At 35.6% G+C, this 23752-nt stretch overlaps 1 protein-coding gene and 1 non-coding gene across 2 annotated transcripts in view; one reads left to right on the plus strand and one right to left on the minus strand.

Moving 5' to 3' along the window:
* Positions 1–23752, minus strand: part of Rictor (RPTOR independent companion of MTOR complex 2) — a 126080-nt gene that overhangs the window by 93951 nt on the left and 8377 nt on the right.
* On the plus strand, positions 11328–11401 carry Trnag-acc (transfer RNA glycine (anticodon ACC)). Its single transcript has one exon. It is a non-coding gene; the product is annotated as a tRNA-Gly (tRNA).

Raw genomic sequence — 23752 nt, forward strand, 5'->3', positions numbered from 1 at the left:
GGATGCACAGGGGAGGTAGGGAAGAATGTAGGAACTTTGGATCAGGCAGAGGGGAGTGAGGGGAAGGGGTTTGGGGGTGGAAAGGATGATGGAATGAGACAGATATTATTACCCTATATACACGTATGATTACAAGACTGGTGTGATTCTGTACCATGTACAGTCAGAGAAATGAGAAGTTGTGTTCCATTTGTATACAATTTGTCAAAATGCATTCTACTGTCATGTATAACTAATTAGAACAAATTTTTTAAAATAATTTTTAAAAAAGAATACTCATATACTAGAGGGACAGTAAAGTAATTTGGGGTAAAGTTGTAAAAACAAACAAAAAGAGCCTTCTCTGTGGTAGAGCTCTTACCTACCAAGCAAAAGGCCCTGGGTTTGATCCCAGGCTCTGACCCCCCAAATATTAAATAAAAAATAAGATAAGAATTTTAATTAAAAGTAGTCCCTAGTCTACACTGCCCCCAGGCAGCTGACAAGCAATTTCAACCAACAACCACCCACTACAAACCACCCACACAACCAAGTAACAACCCCATCCAAATGTAAGTGCACAACCAAAATAGACAACACACAAGGAAACCATAAGACATTACAAGCAGAAACAATAAAAAAATCTAAAAAGACATTTATTAGAATATAAACAATGAAATAATTTTATTTTATATATCTAAATAAAGCAGGGGAGTTAGCAAACTTGTTCTATGAAAGGATCACAGAGTAAACATTTTAAGTTTGGAGACTGCACAATCTCTAATTCAACATTTAACTCCACAGTGTAACAACAAAGTAGCCACAAATAATACTTAAACGAATAAGTATAACCATGTCTCTATAAAACATAATCTAAAAATGCAGCAACCCAGATCTGCAAGTAGTAATTTGCAAACCTGGTTTAAAAGAAAGATAATTGAAAAGATAAAACTGGAGAGAACATGAAAAAAATTAAAAAATTTAAAAGGATCTAACGATAACTTGACATAATTAAAATAACTCGATGGAAGGAATAACAAGAATAAACATGGCCAAAGGATGAATTGATGAACTGAAAGACACATATAAAGATATTCTACAGAACTTAGATTTCCGTAAAAAAGGGAGATACAATACATGGAAGAGTTTAAGATGCAAGAAAAGATGAGAATGTCTAACATACACTTAATAGAAATTCCTATAGGAGATAACAAGAGAAACTGGGAGAGATGCAATACTTAAAAAGACACGTATTGAGAATTTTCTGGAATAATTCAAAGACTTAAAATAGGTAGAATCAGGATGCCCAATGAATTCCAAAGCAGGACAAATAACAATCATAACACATTTTATTCAAAATATTTAAGACTAAAGCAAAAAAAATTTTTAAAGTTAATATAGACAAAGAAGACATTACATGTGAGAAAGGAAATTTGAGAGACAGATTACCTTTTTTTTTAAACAAACCAAAAGAAAAAAAAATTCAAAGTGTGCTAAAACTTGTACAAATCATGACTCAATATATCTGTAAGAAAATCAGAAAAATTTGAAGTGACTAAATATTAGGTAACATAAAGAATTTACTGTTAATTTACCTAGTTGTGTAAATGGCATTATTGTTATATATTTTAAAAGCCCGTATCCCTTAGAGATTGACATATTTACAGAGAAATAATAAATGCCTGAGATTTGCTTTAAAATTATTGATAAAGGGAGGAGGAGGATATATAGATGAAATAAGGCTGTCCTATATGTTTATATTAGTTGAAGTAAAGGAAAAGGATACATGAGAATTCCTTATACTATTTTCTCTAATTCTCTGCTTGAAAATTTGAATTAAATATTTTAATAAATGTCTAATAATTCCAAGTGACAAATGTATGGGTCAGCAGTATTTCTTACATATTGCTATTATGAAGATAAAGATATACAGATGAATGAATAATCAATCTCTCATGGACACACACATGTGCATATTATATAACCAATAATTTCATACCAATCTAGAGAAATGTACTCAAGTACCATGATTTATGAACAAGATTATGTATAAAATTATGGTTTACAGTAGCAAGAAACTCTAAATAGCCCAAATTTCTATGATCAATTGTTATTTATTTATCAACATTTGTCTTCTGAATTTTCACCTAAGCATTTGCAAGACACTATACTGAGAGGTCTTTGAACAAATTTCCTCACTTAATGCTGACAACAACCTCGTAAAATGTACAATTATACCCTTTCCCACAAATAAGAAAAAATATATTCAAATAATTGCAAATTATAGAGCAAGAATTTGAACCTCACTCTTTACTACTACAAACTCAGTTTTCATTTCACAGTAATAATTAGGATTTTTTTTTTCAAAAAAAGGAACAACAGGTTAACTTCTAAAGCAAAATAGCTTAAAATCTATATGTGTGTGTATATGTTTGTACATGCATAAATACATTTTTTTAAAAAAAGCTTTTCAAACTATTACAAAGGTAAACTGGTTAATCTAGACCTGAATAAATTACCAATAAGGTGTAAGGTATAAAATAATAAGTTTTCCATCATTTGTGGTTCCTATTTTACATGTGCACATGTGTGAAAACAATGTAAAAATCAGTGAGAATAGGAAAGGGATGGCTAATTCATTTCAAGAAGTACTCTTACTATTGTCAAAGTCCCCTCAAAGTACACTGACAGCTAATCTATGTTTAGTATGTAGAGAGACCTCTTCCTTACTGAAATCTCACTATATTAATTCATCTCTAATGTTTCTGTCAACTCTTTAAAACATATTTTTAGTTGTAGATGAACATAATACCTTTATTTTGTTTATTTTTTTGTGTGGTGCTGAGACTCAAACCCACGCTAGGCAAGTCCCCTACCACTGAGTTACAACTTCAACCTCAGTCCTTCTGTCAATTTTTTTTTTTTTTTAGTTGTAGATGGACACAATGTCTTTATTTTATTTATGTGGTGCTGAGGATCAAATCCGTGCCCCACACATGCAAGGTAAGCACTCTACCACAAAGCCACAATCCCAGTCCTTCTGCCAGCTCTTAAACTCGTAAGTGCTTATTCAGCTTCAGCTTTAAGATTCCATACCTATAACATTCAACTACACAATTTCATAACTCATGAAGCCCTTACTTAGTGCTCAGTTTAGATCAAAGGAAAAATGTATAATAAATAACATTATCATAATACCTGACTTCAAATTATACTACAAAGCTATAGCAACAAAAACTGCATAATACTAGCATAAAAACAGACACATGGATCAAAGGTACAGAAGACACTGAGACAAACCCACTAAGATACAGTCATCTGATCCTTGACAAAGGTGCCAAAAACAAACACTGGAGAAAAGACAGCCTTTTTAAGAAATGGTGCTGGAAAAACCACTGTCCACATGTATGGTTTTATCTCTCACCCTGCATAAAAATCAACTCAAAATAGATCATAAATCTAGTTATTAGACCAAAAATTACGTAACTCCTAGAAGAAAACACAGGGTCAACACTCCAACATATAGGTATAGGCAATGACTCTCTCAACAGGACCCCTAAGGCTCAGGAAATAATGCCAAGTGTTAATAAATGGGATGGCCATCAAATTAAAAAGCTTCCACGCAGCAAAGGAAACAATTAAGAATGTGAAAAGAGAATCTACAGAATGGGAAAAAAATCTTTGCGAGCTACTCTTCTGACAGAGGAGAATATATAAAAGAACTCAAGGGCTGGGGTTGTAGCTTAGTGGAAGAGCACTTGCCTCGAATTTGTGAGGCACTGGGTTCAATTCTCAGCACCACATATAAATAAATAAAGGTTCATCAACAACTAAAAAATATTTTTTAAAAAACTCAAAAAACTTTATACCAAAAAAAATAATAAATGGACTAATGAACTAAACAGATACTTCTCAAAAGAAGAAATACAAATGACCAACAAATAAAAGAAAATAATGTTCAGCATCATTAGCAATCAGGGAAATGCAAATAGTCTATTTCTTGCAATTTAAGCAGACAATGAGATTTCATCTCATACCAGGCAAAATGGCAGTCATCAAGAATACAAATAATAATAAATGCCAGAGAGGACATGGAGAAAAAGGATCACTTTTACACTGTTTGTTGGTGGGACTATAAATTAATACAACCACTATGGAAATCAATATAAAGGTGCCTCAAAAGACTAGGCACAGAACCACTATATGACCCAGATACACCACTACTCAGATTTATGTAAAACAATGAAAGTCATCTTACTACAGTGATACATGCATACCCATGTTTATAGCAGCACAATTCGCAATAGCCAAACTATGAAAACAGCCTTGATACCCACCAATGGATAAAGAAAATGTGGTAAATATACACAGGGTTATTTTATTCAATCATGAAATCACATCATTTGTAAGAAAATGGATAGAATTTGAGATCATTCTGTTAAGTGAAATAAGCCAAACTCAGACAGGGTCATATGTTTTCTCTAGGACATGGAAGCTACAGAGGAAAAAGGAAAAACAAAAGTGCATGGGAAGAATCTCATAAAACTCAAAGGAAGACCTGTAGAGTAGAGAAAGGGGACCAGGGAGAGAGAGAAGGGAAAAGGGAAATACTAGGGAATAATATTGGCCAAATTGTATTATATTGCATAGACGAAAATGTAACAACAAAACCCACCACATTTTGTACAACTCTAATGTACCAATTTAAAAAAAGGAAAAAATAAACAATACTATCAGTTAAATACAACTTCTAGCAATTATATTTACAAAGCATACAAGAATGTTCAATTGCTTGGATTACATGTAAACACTTTTATCTACAAATTACTGTTTTAAAAGACAAATCACTATCCCCAATTTTTCCTAATCTTTTTTATAATTTATTTAAGGCTATTTCAATAGCCCTGATGCAATTAACTAATACTTTCTCTTGGAAATGCCAACAATAAAAAACAGTAAAATTCAATTAAGCACTTAAATCCACCTTCTCTATTTGCAAAACATCCCTCAATTCAGAAACCAAAAAGTAGACATTACTTAATTATACTTCTTATGGCAAAACAGGTTTCAACTCTAATGTCAGTCCTAGTGCTACTGGGAATACTACACTGAGGATTATGAGCCTCAGTGTCACTCAGAGGAAAGACTGCTGAGCAATCTCTGCCACATCGGCTAACCCTAACTATGATTTTACTTTGCCAAAGCAATAATCTCTTTTAAAAATTTTAGAATCTAGCACATACCCTGGCACATAAAAATAAATGTTTATTGAATAGATGTTTTCCACAGAATTGGAGAACAAGAATAGGTAAAAAAAACAAAAATAAAGATTTTCAGCTTTAACAACTGAATGAAAATCTCAATGCTAAAGAACAGATAAAAGAATCGTGATCATTTTTTAAAAAATGGGAGAAAGGGCTAGGAATGTGGTTCAGGGGAAGTATATCTCCCTAATATGTGTGGGGCTGTGTGTTTCAGCCCCAGCACTGTGGGGGCGGGGGAATGAAGAAGTACAAATGGTATATAACTAAATGCTGTGAAATGAAAGTCATGAATTTGCCCCAAAATTTTGCATACAAGACATTCTGCTTAAATTGCAAGAAATAGACTATTTCCAAAATACTCACACTACACATATTCTGGTGCTGAATAGGTGGAAGGGCAGTGGCAGAATGCAGTTGAATGAGAAGATAGATTATCAGAAGAGGAAGGGAAAAATTCATTCTTTCATTCAAAATAAAATTTAACAGAATAAAGGCAACACTAACTTGACCCATTCTTCTGTTTTCTCTCTCTTGCTCTTTTTTTTTAACCATATACCCAAGACTAGCTTCAACATCTAAATGAAAGCACCTAGTAGCAGCAGCAATCTAGATGAAACGAACAGAATAACTCCCCCAGCCTCCTGATTTGTTAGTCTAGCTTAACTATCCGTTCATAGAACATTTTTCAATGACATGCAACTAAATGAAACTTCTTTAAGAACAAGGTTATCTTGAAATCATAACCTTGAAACTTAAGATGACCTGGAAGAATGCACTACGGTATGCATTCATTAATTAACTGAAAGAACAAGTGAACAAATTTAGCATTTCCACCAATAGAGAAAAAAAAATTTATTAAAATCAATGATATTTCAGGCATTTCTTGATAATTTGTAAAACACTAATGCAATAGGGTTAAACAGACATGGCTTATAATTAAAATAGTAGTACAACTATCATTTCTACAACGTTGATTTTGCTGCCTTCTCCTAGTGAAAGACAAAACCTAAGTCTCAAATGATTCAAAATGAGTAATTCTGCCTGTCTTGTGATCAAAATGAAAGGATTAATTCACTAATTGATCCATTAAATTAACAATTCATTTAGGGACATGTGCCATGCACAGCCTGCTCCAAGAGCTATAGAGTAACCGCCAAAGATCAATCTTTCTGAATCAGATTATATGACTTCCCTCTGCGATTGTACCATTTTCTCCAAGCTATTACTTACTTATAATCTCATATTCTTCCCATTCTCCCTCTGATTTATCATGTACCAACCTTACTGATTCTATCCTATATGTGGGCATTTGTACTAGCTATTCCTTCTACTTGGAAGACTTTCCCCCATTATCTTCACATAATGTTTCCCCATTAGTTCAGTATGAATCAAATACTATAGCCTCAGAGAAGTTTCCACTGAAACCCCGCCCCCACAATCATCAGTAAATTCTCCTTCACATAGCCAATTTTACATTTAGAGTGTCTATTAGTACCTAAAATTCTGTGTTCACATGCTACAGTCTGTGTTCTCCCTACTAGAATATAAGCTTCTCAAGGGCAAAGATTCAATCTTTTTCATCAGGGAATCATCAGCAAGAAATCAGGACCCAGTACATTAAAATATCAAGGGTATTCAATATCTGTCAACTATGACTGAGAGGCAGACATGTGAACAAATTACAGCATATTATAAAAAAAATGTAACATATATCTCAAATGAAAATGTTCAACCCTGCTGGAAAAGGCTAGAAACCTTGTTGGCTACAGAAGAAAAAGCAGAATGGGAAAGGATAGAACTAAAACAGGGAGAGTAGTTATGAAGGCCATGCAATCATCCAGAAAAGTAAATGATGGCCTGAACAATGGTACAGCAATGGAAGTGGAAAAGCAGATTTTACAAGAATTTCAAAGATAAAATCATTACCATCTGGTTGCAAATTTGATGTGTGGAATAAGGACAAGGAAAGAGGCTAAGATGTCTCCTGGGTGTCTGATTTGGCCTAATTAAAGTATTGTTCTTAACCCAGATGGGAAATAGGGAAAGATTTTTAGAATAAGATAATTAGAAAGTTTGAAACATTAAGTCTGGTATACTTGCCTACACAGTTAAGGGGTTGAACAGCAGTGTAAAACTGGTCTGACGCTCTCAAGCAAATGCAATTTGATAGTTGTTTATTCAGTGAACAAACATTTTTATTCAGCATGTACAGTGTGCCAGGGTTATTCTAGCCACTGAGGATACAATAATGAATAAAACAAAGTACTTATGTTCACAAAACTTATTCTAGGGAGAAAATAACTACATACTATATAATGTCAGTAACAAGGGTTGTGAAAGAAACAGGGTCGTGGGGATAACCCAGTGGTAGAGTACTTGCCTTTATGTGCACGGCCCTGGGTTCAATTCCTAATACACCAAAAAGAAACAAAAACAGCAATATATGAAAAAAAATGAAATGAAGGGGAAAAAAAACCATACAAATGTTGCAGGAAGAACATTTCAGACAGATTATGACAGAGGTAAAAAGACTCTGCAAAGAAAATATGATTAGGAATAATCAGCAAATAAGTCATTTCACCAAACAGTAAAGAGGGAAAGAGTTAAGAAATGAAAATGGTTGTAGAGGTAACCAGGGATAGGGCCACATTCAAAGTCATTACTTATAGTGGATGTATGCTTAAAACAAAATTATCGGTCTTGCACATACAAAATTCCAATATTTAATACACTGTTAATAATAGAATAGATGCTATATGTATTCTTTTCAAACTAAAGAGTGAATAAATTAATAATTTTAATTATTTCCCAGATTTGAGCCCAATTTATATTTAACCATTCTCCAAACTTCATTTTCAAAGAAAAATCCAAACAGCAATTTGAAGAAAAATAAGTTTTAGTAATCTTCAGAAGGTTTTTTAAAATGTTGTAAACAATATATGCTTAGAAGTATAAACATACAATTTCTGGAATATCTGCTAAGACAACACATCAGTCTATAAGTTCTCTACATTTTGCTAATGTTAATCGAAATATCTTTAAACCAAGTTATGCTTGTGGTGGACAGTGGTTCTCTTCTAGGAAGTCATTTAAAACTGTTGAGGAAAAAAATGAAGTGCCAATATACACAAGAGTAGTAAGTAATATAATCTCCAAATAATATAATCCTGGTTAAAAATATTTACTGAATTGTGTCATTCTAAAAAGAAAGAAAAAACCAGTCCCTTAAAATTCACCATCACGGGACACAGCTTAGTTGGTAGAATGCTGGACTAGCAAGCACAAGGTCCTGGATTCAATCCCTGGCACCGCAAAAAAAAATAAATTAATGAAAAGAAAAGAAAAAGAAAGAAAGAAATTCATCATCAAAAGCAATTATTCTCTTGGTAGCTAACAATCCATACTCTATTTAATAAATCTGCTCAATGAACTAGTCCAGATCAGAAATGGCAAGGATCTTTCAAGGTTATAAAATGTTCCCATCTTCAGGAAATTCTAAACTCCATCATTTTCCATACTTGCAAAGGGTGTATGCATAAAAATTTTAAACATTTCAAATACTTAAAATTAATACTAATGACTTAATTATCAGCATTTAGCAAATGTACTCCATCAGAAACTTAACCTGCAATGTAGCTCACAATGCATTTTATTTTCATATTTACTGCCTTTGCATAATGAAAAAAGTAAATTTTCCTTTATATTAGAAATCTATGCTAACAGTGTTGCTGAGTTATTTTTAATTATTCAATCACCTATTAATTCTAATTCTTGGGGACACTGTCAAGTGATAGGCAGTGGAATCTTCTATTACCAACTCTCACATCACCAACTCTTGGGGGGGGGGGACAACAGAGGATTTATTACATAACAACAACAACTCCAACAATTAAAATTTATTTTATATTAGGAATATCAAAATCAAAAGAAAACACAATTCATCTCTATAGTATGTTCTGTTAAAGAGACACCAAGAGTAGAAAAGAGTAAAAGAGAAACAGAAACCAATGAAAGAAACTGAGAACAAGAAGATCAAAATAAGAAACAATCTCACAGAGAGTTTATAACTATCAATAAGACTTTAGATAGTCTCATAAAGGTCTATTATAAAATCAGTGATATTATGACTTCCTCATGAATGAAATATGATGTGAGATTAGACAGTTAAAATGGTTTCTTCTGAGTTCTTAAAAAAGAGGATCAGACGAGACATCTAACCATATGTGTATGTATGTGCTTTCAAGGAGAAGCATCTTTTTTTTTTTAACATTTTTAGTTGTAGATGGATATGATACCTTTGATTTATTTATTTTTATGTGTGCTGAGGATCGAATCCAGTGCCTCAACCATCATGCAAAGCAAGTCCTCTACCACTGAGCCACAACACTAGCCCCAAGGAGAAGCATCTTTATTTTATACCCTAAAAACTTTACTGCACAATTACAACTATGTGTTGTAAATCTACCACATTAACACGTGTTGATATTTCCACATGAGCATACTATCGAACTCAGGATCAAATAATGTTTACTATCTTTCGTTTTTCTAAATACTAAACCAGCTTTGGTAATCATTCTACCAACAATTATATTAGGATATCAAAAAACTTACTGGATTGGAATCCTATTTTTTCTTACCTAGAAAGGTAATCTGATCCTATTTTTTATTTAAACATTCATTTGGGGTGGGAGTGAGGGGTCAAAACCCTCACCCATCAAGATGTGTTAACTAGTTAAAACCTATTAAATCAAAAGTCCAGGCTGAAGAGGCAAAAGATAAAGAGAACACGAGTTAAAATTGTTTTTCAAACTCTATCTACTCGCCCAGCTAAAAGGAAAAAATTCATCCACATCTTAACATACGGACACATGAAAAGACTAGGATTAATTTTAATTATATATACAAAATAACATTGGGTGAATGAAGCCAGACACAAAAGAGTATATATTATATGAGTATATACATAAAGTTACAAACAGTTAATCTACAATGTTAGAAGTCAGAATAGTGGCTTCCTTGGTGGGGGGCAATAGTGACTAGGAGGAGCAGAATGGAAGCTTCTAGGGTATAGCAGTATTATGTCTCTTGATGTGAATTCTGATAATTTCTGTGTTCAATTTGCCAAAGTTCACAAAATTGTTCTTAGGACAAGCATTTTTTTGGACAAGTTATTTTTCAACAAAATTTTTAATATAACATTTATCCTTCAGTTTTAATAACTTAGCCCTATCCTATAAATCCAATAAACTAAAATTCCATATCCTTATTGTTCCTCTCTCAATAAATGATTCAGGCCTTTATTCATGCCCTATTTCCTCTTGATTTTTTCTACCCTTTCAAAATTTAAACAATGTCCTAGTTTCTACTAGTTTTTACAGACACACTGATCTCTCTCTTCTCTCATCTCTTGCTTTTGCTGACGATACAAACAAGAACACCAGTATCTGTTTGTTAATATCTATGTGCCAAAACAATAATGTATACTTTTCAAACATCTTTCATTCCTCAAATAAGTCTTATCTCCAAAGGATATGAAAGGATCTGGAGAGTAGCAAATACAAGGAGAACTTTCTCTGAAATTCCCTTACCTCAAAGGCATGATTCTCTAGAATATATGCAAATGTTGAAAATCCCTCCTTCAGATCTCATCAAGAAGATGGGGATACACAGGACTGATACATAAGTCAGGAAGGAAGAATACCATTGACACCACACCCAGAGCCCAGATAAACTCTGTCCCAGACTACTGTCTGTTCTTCAAGTCATTCAGCTCCCCTAAAAATTTATTTACTCTTTCTCTAAAACTGCCTATATCACCCACATCCCTCTTTCAAAGAGTATATAAGTTTCTAAATCTCACTGAGCACTCCCCTCCAATGCCCCTATACGTATGTTAAATTTGTATGCCTTTTCTCCTGTTAATCTGTCTAAACATAGAAACAATAATTATAATGTAGACAGTTGAAAGCAATGAAGCAGCACACAAAAAAAATCAAGAGCAACTGGATATTATATATGATCGTAATATATTGTCCTCCTCCCACCCCCAACACAAAAACTGATATTTAAAATAATGACCTAGCTGGGGATGTGGCTCAGTTGGTAAGAGCGTTTGCCTACCATGCACAAGGCCCTGGGTTCAATCCCCAGCACCACCAAAAATAAATAAATAAATAAATAACGACCTAAGCAAAAGAAGAAAAGTTAGAATAGAGGTGGTATATTTTTTTAAGGTAAGAGAGAAATATGTAATAGGTCTAGAAATTATTTCATCCAAAATAGTTAAACTGTACACTTTTGAGTTCACTTAATAACTTGATCCTGAGGGTTCAAAATGAATATTCTACCAGTAGTGTTATTTTTTTTTTCTTCTGTTTTGGGAAAGACTGTAAAGGCTTAAGGGCATTGGTTTTAGCATCAAAAATAATGAAAGGCACCTGAATATCACCTTACTTTACTTTAATATCTGTAAGCCCTTTGGAGTAGTTAGGCATTCCTCATCAATTATGTAGGTAAGTTAATACATATCTTCTAGATATGCAGAAAGATTAAATTAGATAATTTAAGCAATGTTTCTTAACAGAGTTCCCAACACACAATATGGTTCACTGCTGCTTTTCCTCATAATCAAAGACCATGTCTTCAACATTTAGGAACTAGAACAACGCTAGACCCATAAACAGTATTCAACAAATATTTAGTGACTATCCTGGAGAATATTTGTTTAAAAGACACTTACAGCCAGGCATGGTGGTACACACTGGTAATTCCAGCGACTCAGGAGGCTGAGGTAAAAGGATCACATTTTGAGGCCAGCCTCAGCAATTTTTGCAAAGCCCTAAGCAACATTGTGAGAGAGACCCTGTCTCAAAATAGAAGATGGAAAGATCTCCCATGTTCTTGGATAGGCAGAATTAATATTGTCAAAATGGCCATACTACCAAAAGTGCTATACAGATTCAATGCAATTCCAATTAAAATCCCAATGATGTACCTCACAGAAATAGAGCAAGCAATCATGAAATTCATCTGGAAGAATAAGAAACCCAGAATAGCTAAAGCAATCCTTAGCAGGAAGAGTGACGCAAAGGGTATCGCAATACCAGAACTTCGGGGCGATCCAAGATGGCGGCCTAGAGGGAGACTGCACCCCCGGTCGCTCCAGAACCCAGGAGTTAAGAGGGGGAGGCATTGAGAGACTCGGACTGAAGTGGAGCCACGGGTGAGTCTGCCCACTGGGTAAAGCTCAGCCCCGGTGGCAGGCCCAGATAGAGGTGGCTTATCGGAGCCGGGCAGGGCAGTTAAGAGTCATCCACAGGCAGCCCTGCGCACTCCGGCGGTGGGCCCCGCCCACACAGCCAGCTTCTCCAGGTTCTCGGAACGGAACTGGCCTGCTAGTGAGAGCCTTTCTGACCAGAACAAGCTCCGAGTCCCGGAGCCGTTGCAGCGCAGTGTACTCCGGCAAAGAACCAGCGGAGAGCCTCGATCTGCAGGCAGCCTCTGGGATTAGGGCAGGGCAGCCAGAGACCTCTTGAGGCAGCTCTGCCCACTCCGGCTGCGGACTCTCTTCACGGGGCGATCCAAGATGGCAGCCTAGAGGGAGACTGCACCCCCAGTCGCTCCAGAACCCAGGAGTTAAGAAGGGGAGGCATTGAGAGACTCGGACTGAAATAGAGCCACGGGTGAGTCTGCCCACTGGGTAAAGCTCGGCCCGGGTGGCAGGCCCAGATAGAGGTGGCTTATCGGAGCCGGGCAGGGCAGCTAGAGTCATCCACAGGCAGTCCTGCGCACTCCGGCGGTGGGCCCCGCCCACACAGCCAGCTTCTCCAGGTTCTCGGAACGGAACTGGCCTGCTAGTGAGAGCCTTTCTGACCAGAGCAGGCTCCGAGTCCCGGAGCCGCTGCAGCGCAGTGTACTCCGGCAAAGAACCAGCGGAGAGCCTCGATCTGCAAGCAGCCTCAGGGATCAGGGCAGGGCAGCCAGAGACCTCTTCAGGCGGCTCTGCCTACTCGGCTGCGGGCTCTCTTCACGGGGCGATCCAAGATGGCGGCCTAGAGGGAGACTGCACCCCCGGTCGCTCCAGAACCCAGGAGTTAAGAGGGGGAGGCATTGAGAGACTCGGACTGAAATAGAGCCACGGGTGAGTCTGCCCACTGGGTAAAGCTCAGCCCGGGTGGCAGGCCCAGATAGAGGTGGCTTAGCGGAGCCGGGCAGGGCAGCTAGAGTCTTCCCAAGGTAGCCTTCCACACTCCGGCAGTGGGCTCTTCCCACACGGCCAGCTGCTCGGTGCAGGCCCACAGTGAGAGCATTTCCGCACAGAGCCAGTTCCAAACTATGGAACCAGTAGGGGGCTAGGGGCAGTTTTCTTCGGATGCGATGCATTATCAGATTCCTCCAAGACATCAGGCTACTGAAGGCTGGGAGGTGATACACTGGAAATCTACTGGGACACTATAAGTCAATAGTGGAAAACTGCAATATCTCAGGGTCCCACTGACAACTGACCAATATGAGAAAACAAGGGAAGAAAATGTCCCAAACAAACCTACATACTACATCAATAAAACCCAATGACAGCACAGCAGAAGAAATGTCAGAAAGGGAGTTCAGAATGTACGTAATTAAAACGATCAGGGAAGCTAATGAGGAGATGAAAGAGCAAATGCAGGCATTGAAGGAGGAGATGAAAGAGCAAATGCAGGCATTAAATGATCGCACCAATCAACAGTTAAAAGACCAAATACGGGAAGCAAGAGATCATTTCAATAAAGAGTTAGAGATACTGAAAAAAAAACAAACTGAAATCCTTGAAATGAAGGAAACAATAAACCAAGTTAAAAACTCCATAGAAAGCATAACCAATAGGATAGAAAACCTGGAAGACAGAACCTCAGACATTGAAGACAAATTATTTAATCTTGAAAGCAAAGTTGGCCAAACAGAAAAGATGGTAAGAAAGCATGAACAGAATCTACAAGAATTATGGGATATCATGAAAAGGCCAAATTTAAGAATTATTGGGATTGAGGAAAGCTTAGAGAAACAAACCAAAGGAATGAACAATCTATTCAATGAAATAATAACAGAAAATTTCCCAAATCTGAAGAATGAAATGGAAAACTAAGTACAAGAGGCTTATAGAACTCCAAACATACAAAATTACAACAGACCCACACCAAGGCACATTATTATGAAAATACCTAACATACAAAATAAAGACAGAATTTTAAAGGCCGCGAGAGAAAAGAACCAAATTACATTCAGGGGGAAACCAATAAGAATATCAGCAGATTTTTCAATCCAGACCCTAAAAGCTAGAAGGGCCTGGAACAACATATACCAAGCCCTGAAAGAAAACGGATGCCAACCAAGAATCTTTTACCCAGCAAAACTTACCTTCAAATTTGACGATGAAATAAGATCCTTCCATGAGAAACAAAAGCTAAAGGAATTTACAAAAAGAAAGCCAGCATTACAGAACATTCTCAGCAAAATATTCCATGAGGAAGAGATGAAAAACAACGATGCAAATCAGCAACAGGAGGCACTAGCCTAAAGGAATAGCCAAATAAAGGAGAAACCAAATCATGTCAAAAACAAATATGAGTCAATTGACTGGGAATACAAATCATATCACAATAATAACCCTGAATGTTAATGGCCTGAATTCATCAATCAAAAGACACAGACTGGCAGATTGGATTAAAAAGAAAAATCCAACAATATGCTGCCTGCAAGAGACTCATCTCATAGAAAGAGACACCCATAGACTAAAGGTGAAAGGATGGGGAAAAACATACCATGCACACGGACACAGCAAAAAAGCTGGAGTATCCATCCTCATTTCAGATAATGTGGATTTCAAACCAAAACTAGTCAGAAGGGATAAAGAAGGAGATTACATGCTGCTTAAGGGAAGCATAAATCAGCAAGACATAACAATCATAAATATCTGTGCCCCGAACATTGGCTCATCCACGTACGTCAAACAAATCCTTCTCAATTCCAGAAATCAAATAGACCACAACACAATAGTACTAGGCGATTTTAACACACCTCTCTCACCACTGGATAGATCGTCCAAACAAAAATTGAATAAAGAAACTATAGATCTCAACAACACAATCAACAATTTAGACTTAACAGACATATACAGAATATACCATCCAACAAAGAACGAATACACTTTCTTCTCAGCAGCACATGGATCCTTCTCTAAAATAGACCATATTTTATGCCACAAAGCTACTGTTAGCAAATACAAGAAGATAGAGATACTACCTTGTACTCTATCAGATCATAATGGATTGAAATTAGAAATAAATGACAGAATAAAAAACAGAAACTTCTCCAATACCTGGAGACTAAATAATACACTATTATACGATGAATGGATAACAGAAGACATCAGGAGGGAAATAAAAAAATTCTTAGAAGTAAACGAGAACAAAGACACATCATATCAAAATCTCTGGGACACTATGAAAGCAGTACTTAGAGGAAGATTTATTTCATGGGGTGCATTCAAAAAAAGAAGTAGAAATCAACAAATAAACGACTTAACACTACAGCTCAAAGCGCTAGAAAAAGAAGAGCAGACCAATACCAAAAGTAGTAGAAGACAGGAAATAGTTAAATCAGAGCCGAAATCAACGAAATCGAAACAAAAGAAACAATCGGAAAAATTAACAAAATAAATAGTTGGTTCTTTGAAAAAATAAATAAAATTGATAAACCCTTAGCCACACTAACAAAAAGAAAGAGGGAGAAAACTCAAATTACTAAAATTCGGAATGTACAAGGAAACATCACAACAGACACGAGTGAAATACAAAACATACTTAGAAGCTATTCGAAAATCTATACTCCAACAAAACAGAAAACCTCGAAGACATCAACAAATTTCTAGAGACATATGAACTACCTAAACTGAACGAGGAGGACATACACAACTTAAATAAACCAATTTCAAGCAATGAAATAGAAGAGGTCATCAAAAGCCTACCAACAAAGAAAAGTCCAGGACCAGATGGGTTCTCAGCCAAGTTCTACAAAACCTTTAAAGAAGAGCTCATTCCAATACTCCTCAAACTACTCCATGAAATAGAAGAGGAGGGAACCCTACCAAACTCGTTCTATGAAGCCAATATCACCCTGATACCTAAACCAGACAGAGACACATCGAGGAAAGAAAATTTCAGACCAATATCCTTAATGAACATCGACGCAAAAATTCTCAACAAAATTTTAGCAAATCGCATACAAATATATATTAAAAAGGTAGTGCACCACGATCAAGTGGGTTTTATCCCAGGGATGCAAGGTTGGTTCAACATTCGGAAATCAATAAATGTCATTCACCATATCAACAGACTTAAGGTTAAGAATCACATGATTATTTCAATAGATGCAGAAAAAGCATTCGATAAAATACAGCACCCCTTCATGCTCAAAACACTAGAAAAAATTGGGGTAGTGGGAACATTCCTTAACATTATAAAGGCCATCTACGCTAAGCCCATGGCTAATATCATTCTAAATGGTGAAAAACTGAAAGCGTTCCCCCTAAAAACTGGAACAAGGCAGGGATGCCCTCTTTCACCTTCTATTCAACATCGTCCTTGAGACTCTAGCCAGAGCAATCAGACAAACCAAAGAAATTAAAGGGATACGAATAGGAAAAGAAGAACTCAAACTATCCCTGTTTGCTGATGACATGATTATATATTTAGAGGAACCTGGAAATTCCACCAGAAAACTTTTAGAACTCATAAGTGAATTCATTAAAGTAGCAGGTTACAAGATCAATGCTCATAAATCCAATGCATTTTTATACGTAAGTGATGAATCTTCAGAAAGAGAAATTAGGAAAACTACCCCATTCACAATAGCATCGAAAAAAATAAAATACTTGGGAATCAATCTCACAAAAGAGGTGAAAGACCTCTACAATGAGAACTACAGAACACTAAAGAAAGAAATTCAAGAAAACCTTAGAAGATGGAAAGATCTCCCATGTTCCTGGATAGGCAGAATTAATATCGTCAAAATGGCTATACTACCCAAAGTGCTATACAGATTCAATGCAATTCCAATTAAAATCCCAATGATGTACCTTGCAGAAATAGAGCAAGCAATTATGAAATTCATCTGGAAGAATAAAAAACCTAGAATAGCTAAAGCAATCCTCAGTAGCAAGAGCGAAGCAGGGGGTATTGCAATACCAGATCTTCAACTCTACTACAAAGCAATAGTAACAAAAACGACATGGTATTGGTACCAAAATAGACAGGTAGATCAATGGTACAGAATAGAGGACATGGACACAAAACCAAATAAATACAATTTTTTCATACTAGACAAAGGAGAAAAATGCAATGGAGAAAAGATAGCCTCTTCAACAAATGGTGCTGGGAAAACTGGAAAACCATATGCAATAGAATGAAATTAAACCCCTATCTCTCACCCTACACAAAACTCAACTCAAAATGGATCAAGGACCTCGGAATCAGACCAGAGACCCTGCATCTTATAGAAGAAAAAGTAGGTCCAAATCTTCAACTTGTTGGCTTAGGATCAGACTTCCTTAACAGGACTCCCATAGCACAAGAAATAAAAGCAAGAATCAACAACTGGGATAGATTCAAACTAAAAAGCTTTCTCTCAGCAAAGGAAACTATCAGAAATGTGAAGAGAGAGCCTACAGAGTGGGAGAATATCTTTGCCAACCATACCTCAGATAGAGCGCTCATTTCCAGAATCTATAAAGAACTCAAAAAACTCTACACGAAGAATACAAATAATCCAATAAATAAATGGGCTAAGGAAATGAACAGACACTTCACAGAAGAAGATGTACAAGTAATCACCAGATATATGAAAAAATGTTCAACATCCCTAGTAATAAGGGAAATGCAAATCAAAACTACCCTAAGATTTCATCTCACCCCAATTAGAATGGCGATTATCAAGAATACAAGCAACAATAGGTGTTGGCGAGGATGTGGTGAAAAAGGAACACTCATGCATTGCTGGTGGGGTTGCAAATTAGTGCAGCCACTCTGGAAAGCAGTGTGGAGATTCCTCAGAAAGCTTGGAATGGAAACACCATTTGACCCAGCTATCCCACTCCTTGGCCTATACCCAAAGGACTTAAAATCAGCATACTACAGAGATACAGCCACATCAATGTTCATTGCTGCTCAATTCACCATAGCCAGATTGTAGAACCAACCTAGATGCCCTTCAGTTGATGAATGGATAAAGAAACTGTGGCATATTTATACAATGGAATATTACTCCGCAATGAAGAATGATAAAATTATGGCATTTGTAGGCAAATGGTCGAAATTGGAGAATATCATGCTAAGTGAGATAAGCCAATCTCAAAAAACTAAAGGACGAATGATCTCACTGATAAGCGGATGAGGACATATAATGGGGGGTGGGAGGGGCTAGCATTAGGTTTAGGGTTAGGTTTAGAGTTAGGCTAAGGAGAGCGGTAAGAATGAAGGAAAGAAGGACTGTGTAGAGGGAAAAGAGGGGTGGGAGGGGTGGGGGGAGGGGAAAAATAAAATAAACATCATTACCCTATGTAAACGTAAAAAAAAAATAAAATAAAAAAATAAATAAAAAAATGCTTTAGATTTATGCGAAAAAAAAAAAAAATACCAGAACTTCAACTACACTACAAAGCAATAGTAAGAAAAATGGCATGTACTGGCACCAAAATAGACAGGTAGATCAATGGTACAGAATAAAGGACACAGACACAAACCCAAATAAATACAGTTTTCTCATACTAGACAAAGGTGCCAAAAACATGCAAAGGAGAAAAGATAGCCTCTTCAACAAATGGTGCTGGGAAAACTGGAAATCCATATGCAGCAGAATGAAACTAAACCCCTATCTCTCACCCTGCACAAAACTCAACTCAAAATGGATCAAAGACCTCGGAATCAGACCAGAGACCCTGCATCTTATAGAAGAAAAAGTAGGTCCAAATCTTCAACATGTCGGCTTAGGATCAGACTTCCTTAACAGGACTCCCACAGCACAAGAAATAAAAGCATGAATCAATAACTGGGATAGATTCAAACTGAGAAGCTTTCTCTCAGCAGGAAACTATCAGCAATGTAAAGAGAAAGCCTACAGAATGGGAGAAAATCTTTGCCAATCATACTTCAGATAGAGTACTAATTTCCAGAACATATAAAGAACTCAAAAAACTCTACACCAAGAATACAAATAACCCAATCAACAAATGGGCTAAGGAACTGGGCAGACACTTCACAGATCATCTACAAGCAATCAACAGATATATGAAAAAATGTTCAACATCTCTAGTAATAAGAGAAATGCAAATCAAAACAACCCTAAGATTCCATCTCACCCCAATTAGAATGGTGATTATCAAGAATACAAGCAACAACAGGTGTTGGCGAGGATGTGGGGAAAAAGGTACATTCATACATTGCTGGTGGGGCTGCAAATTAGTGCAGCCACTCTGGAAAGCGGTGTGGAGATTCCTTAGAAAATTTGGAATGGAACTACCATTTGACCCAGCTATCCCACTCCTGGTTTATACCCAAAGGACTTAAAATCAGCATACTAGAGATACAGCCACATCAATGTTCATAGCTACTCAATTCACAATAGCCAGATTGTGGAACCAACCTAGATGCCCTTCAGTTGATGAATGGATAAAGAAACTGTGGTATATATATATATATATATATATATATATATATATATATATATATATAATGGAATATTACTCAGTCATAAAGAATAATAAAATTATGGCATTTGCAGGCAAATGGATGAAACTGGAGAATATCATGCTAAGTGAGATAAGCCAATTTCAAAAAACCAAAGGACAAATGATCTCACTGATAAGCGGAGAATGACACATAATGAGGGGTGGGAGGGAAGCAAGAATGGAGGAAGGAGGGACTGTATAGAGGGAAAAGAGGGGTGGGAGAGGTGGGGGGGGGGAAATAGAATGAATCAAACACCATTACCTAAGTAAATGTATGATTACACAAATGGTATGCCTTTACTTCACATACAGAGAAACAAGATGTATCCCATTTGTTTACAATAAATTAAAAAAATAATTTATTATCTTATTACAATAAATTTTTAAAAATAATAAAATATTTAATATTTATTACAATAAATTTAAAATAATAATAAAATAAATTTAAAGAAATAATTAAGTAAAATAAAATATAAAAAGGGCTGAGGATATAGCTCAATGGTAAAGTGCCCCTGGGTTCAATTCTTAGTTAAAAAAATAAAAATAAAAATAAAAATAAAAAATAAAACAAGAATTTTTTTTTAATGATAATTACACTATTTTTCTGTGGAACTTTTACAATATAGAAGGAATTACTGATATTTGTGAAAAAGTCTTCCTAGGACTCAAAAATCAAGGCCGATAACAAATTTTAAAATAAAAAACAAAATTAGAAGAAACAATAACACAAGCAACTGCCCAGTTTTATCCCAAACTCTTATTCATCTCCTTTTTATTTCTCTTTGAAAAACTACCAGCATTTTTTAAATAACTTCTTCCTTTTTGCTATGGAAAATAACAGAATTTGCATGTTCACTGAATTCTCCCATGAGAAAGGAAAAAGACAATTTTAAGGTTCTTTTTTAAGCATTTAAATGATGTAAACATTTAATGGCATTATAATCTGAAATTTAATCTACTAAAAATAGCTATAAAATTTTATGTAAGAATTATTCTTATAGGACTTATGAAATCTTACATAAGAATTAATGTGACTTGCATTATACCAAGTCATGTTATTTAAAATAACACTAGAAACTATAGTGCATTGTAATAAAAATCACAAATCATTCTAAACAAGGCAGGAAATAGTATTCAAACATACCATCATTATTTTATATTAATATCATATGAGATGGATATAATTATAAAATTCTCATCTATAACTTAAAGTTCCACACATTCCAGTTATCATTTGGTGATAAATACAAAAAATACCATAGACCCTACTATTAAGCATTTAACACTATCTGAAAATGTGTTTCCAACCACCGGAGTCTTTCTCCCTGTAATACTATGCTCAGTTTTTCCTTCTCTATTTTTTCTTCCTTTCTCCCTTCCTTCCTCTTCAGCCCTTCCACCCTCCTCTAACTCCCTCTGTTCTTCCTACTCTCCCTCTTTTCTCACTCCCTTCCTTTCTCCACCCCACCTCCTTCCCTTCCTCTTTCTTGCTTTCACTCCCACCTATAGAGAGGGAGCTGGTAAATAGTAGTGTGGTGAATATCAGATATCAGAGTGTATTATAGAATTATGAGTGGAAAAAAACAGGGCAATTAAAAAGTTTTAGTATATGAAGGATGAGCATGGAAATAATTAGCACTACTATTTTAAGATGTGATTTCTAGAAGTATGAAACTACTGATAAAAATATGTATGTGCACACATCTAAAACAGTTAAATACACTTATTATCTGGCAAGCTGTTCCATCTTAGTAAGTAAATTACTTGGCAATCTTCTTTGTTTACAGTTTCTGTTTCTCTTCACTTTCTTTATTATGAGTAACTCGTGAAATTACACTGAAATCATAGCAAGACTATTAAAACTCCTGCAAGTGGAAATTCAAGTATTATTGTTTCCCTAATATAGCAATAATTTCCCCCAATATTATTTATCATTTACTCAAATCACTAGAGGGTTTGGTAGGGTGTCTGGATTTGGCAATGAAACATTCTGCATTTTTTATGATCTTCATTTCAAATATTCTATCTCATCACATGGTCACATTTTGAGATCAGAAAATAGTCATTTTAGTGTAGAAAATAACAAAAACACTGCCATCTCATTATACTCTCTATTTACAGACTACATACATTTAGAAAGAAGTTTGATAAATTTACAGAGCCTCTTGAACATGAATACTACCCTATATTAGCCATATTAATGAAGGGGAAAGAGATGTACTATAAAATAACAGAAGAAAAAAATAATGTATGCTATGGTTTGGAATGTAAGCATATACATACTCATAGTCACAAGTATACAATTATTTCATAGTATGCCTCATATCTCCCAATCCAGTTCAGCACTATCTGCAAAGGTCAGAAAAGCCTAAGTTTAAAATATAATCAGTCTTTAATGGTTAAGAGATAAAAGGAAAAAATTTACTACCAACTTTTCTCAACATTATCATGATATACTAAATAATATGCCAGGAATTTTTATATTCAACAATAAGTTGTGATTTTTAAAACCTTGGCCCAAAGCTTCACCTATTTAAATGTTACCTTTTTATGCAAAAGTCTTATAGGTGTTCTTATTTCATTTCTATGAAGTCTTCCTTCTTGGTCTATTGTCTTCATATCTCCCATTCTTTTCCCCTGAATTCTTCAAGCTCTTTGACTCCTTTATAGAGGTAATTGGCAGATATTCCAAATCCTTCTGTCTTACACAGTGCACTGATATGGCAATGTACTAATGACAATAAAAGGTCCTTAATAGCAGAGTCAAGCCTTCCACAACACAACAGCACTATCCAGTGTGACAATATACTCATCAAAAATATACTGGTTGGTCAAGCATGGCGACACATACCTATAATGCCACCTACTTGGGAGGTTGAGGCAGGAGGATCACAAGATCAAGCTTGGGCAACTTAGAGAAACCCTACCTCAAAATAAGATTTTTAAAAGGGCAGGGGTATAGTTCAGTGGGGGAGAACTTACCTAGCATGCTGGAGGCCCTGCGTTCAATTCCTAGTACTAGAGGAAAAAAAAAACTGGTTGACATTAAGAAAATCACTACAAATCCAAATTCTTAATAGTGGGGATAAAAAAAAAAAAAAAAAGGAATACTTTTGAGAGTGACTTAACAAAGTCATAAATGATTAATGCTTTCTTTTTAATCTTTCAATATCCCATGTTAATATCTGAGAATCACAAAGACTGAAGATGAAAGTACTGTAAATATAAAATACGCATTTTAGAAGTGAGAAAACTGAAGTCCAGAGAGGTTAACAAAGAATTGAACTGAGTTCTTCAGACACCAACTTCAATACTACAGTCATGGCACCTTCAACTTAAAAGTTTTTTTCTTGTCCTCATTTTTTTTTTTTTTTATTCTGTTGGTCCCTTTCTTGTTCATTACTCTGACATAAACCCACATTATCTTATCCTTAAACACTCAAATTTTTAACTATTTCTCCAATTAGGAGCTGGGGGTCAAGCTCAATAGTAAGATACTTGCTGAGAATGTATAAGGTCCTAGATTCAATCTCCAGCACCAAAATACTAAGTCTCCACTTAATATTTCACAACACCTGATGCAGACAATACTCAGATCACAAATCAGAAAAACTATTAAGCCCCCAGTCCAGTATTTGCTCCTACCTCTTACATATTTCTGTCAACATTAATCACCTAAATTTGAAATACAAAGCTGGACTCATTATCATCTCTCCCACAATGACTTCTTTTTTTTTTTTTTGTTTTT

Source organism: Sciurus carolinensis, chromosome 6 (genome assembly GCF_902686445.1).
Source record: "Sciurus carolinensis chromosome 6, mSciCar1.2, whole genome shotgun sequence".
NCBI classification, from domain to species: Eukaryota; Metazoa; Chordata; class Mammalia; order Rodentia; family Sciuridae; genus Sciurus; species Sciurus carolinensis.